General features: G+C 35.3%; 1 protein-coding gene and 1 long non-coding RNA gene across 2 annotated transcripts in view; one reads left to right on the top strand and one right to left on the bottom strand.

The window, feature by feature from the left end:
- The window catches only part of LOC108747011 (semaphorin-1A-like), a 227,487-nt gene that overhangs the window by 200,827 nt on the left and 24,794 nt on the right, over positions 1-1,866 (bottom strand). The window lies entirely within an intron of this gene.
- Positions 1-1,866, top strand: part of LOC108747018 — a 5,728-nt gene that overhangs the window by 1,501 nt on the left and 2,361 nt on the right. The gene's annotated exons all lie outside the window — the stretch shown is intronic.

Raw genomic sequence — 1,866 nt, 5'->3', positions numbered from 1 at the left:
GCACACACACACACACACACACACACATAGTATTTCTAACAATTCTTAATAACATTTCCATTGTCTCTTACAAATTACGTGTCGTCTCTCTTGTTTTAATGTAATTTTATATTAATTTTACTACTTTTTATTAAAATTTTACAATGTCGCAAACATTTACATTTATTTATTTAAAAACAACATATACATCTACACATAAATAGATTTAAAAATTATATTTTTAAAATATTAAATTTTGCATCAATTACCAGTTTAAGTAGGATTATGACTCTATCTTAACATTTCTTATACATTCTTTTATATTTATTGTATAAAGCATGACCTAAAAAGTCAAAATTATTATTCTTAGAACGATAGAAAGTGGTATGTCGTAAATTTTTTCCGCGATAAAATAAAGATACAACGATTACTCCATTTTCTTGGACATTATTATACAATTTTCTAAAATGGTGTCCCAACATTAGTTTTTTAGCCGTACTTCATGAGTCCATTATAGAGTAACATAAGTTGTATTGTACGTGTCGCGTAATGTAGTCGTTTCAGTATACGGTGTATGACTATTTACAGCGTAAATATTACTATACAGCTAATTATAATGTATGATTTCATATAAATTACACGTCCAAATGGTAGAACAACTTTGTATGCTAACAAAACGTTAAGTTGATAAAAATGCTTCACGAAAAAATCATTTTTCGCACGGCAATAAATTCATTTAAATGTTAGCATGAATGTCCTACGTATGACCGATGTTAATTCTAATATAGAATTAATAGAATAAAATTAAATATTATTTTTAATTTAAAAATATCATTTTAATTAAAATTTTTTTTATCGAACAATATCTGGAGAATTTCATCAAAAAAGTTATACTCTCTTAACATGAGAAAACTATAAAGGACGATTATTCCTTCTTGATCTCTTCGAAAAGAAGGCATTTTTAAATATGTAAAACAAAATCCAATATGTACTTCTTTCTCTCTTTCTCAATGACCTAGTGTGAACCATATAAATATATATATATAAAAAAAATTCCAGATCTATTCCTTTATCAGAAAACCATTGCTACAAGAGATAACTTCTATATCCACACACATTGGTATGAAACGGGGTTTGATCATTCGATACATTGTCAGAGAATATTGTCGTATCATTGTCCAATGCAGACGTGAGACGTCTAGTTCGAAGTGCCTTACACTCACGATCACTATCAATCGATCGGTAATGCATAGCATCGCGCGCGACGGAAGCACAAGCGAAGACGACATTGAGGTACATGGTACACGCTCGTCGTCATCATCGTCGGCGTCGTCCTTGTCGTCGTCAACGTCGCTGTCGTCAACGTCGTTATCGTCAACGTCGCGTTGCAATGCGCTACATGTTGAGCCCCCGTAGCTACGGGGCAATCGAATTTTCATCGCCGCGAAGGTGAACTCTGAATATTCATACGGTCGAACGAATTCCCGGTACCTTGCACACGTCTCTCTCTCTCTCTCCCTCTCTCCCTCTCTCCCTCTTCCCTCTGCCCTTGATACGATCGGGATTCGCGGTGCGTCATCCTGTACGTAGGTTATATGCCTGCAGGATAATCGCCGGTTCCTTCCCATCCAACTGAATTTAAACTGATGCACGCTCGAGGGCGTACAATCGTTCGGGTTGCAACGAGACAAATCGAATGTTCGGAGGGAAGGAAAAAAATCATATTTCCAAACGACAGATTGTCTCGAACCAGAGATAACTTTCATCGTGGACGGTCGATTTCACGAGACGATATTAACTGCCGCTACACTGAAGAAAACCACAAATCGATCTTGCCTTTGATTACTGCAAATATGCACAGATAGAGACTACCGTTTCTGTTTCCAA

The sequence above is a fragment of the Trachymyrmex septentrionalis genome, unplaced genomic scaffold, assembly GCF_001594115.1.
Source record: "Trachymyrmex septentrionalis isolate Tsep2-gDNA-1 unplaced genomic scaffold, Tsep1.0 scaffold107, whole genome shotgun sequence".
Classification (NCBI taxonomy): Eukaryota; Metazoa; Arthropoda; class Insecta; order Hymenoptera; family Formicidae; genus Trachymyrmex; species Trachymyrmex septentrionalis.
This window is presented reverse-complemented; position numbering and strand designations above follow the sequence as displayed.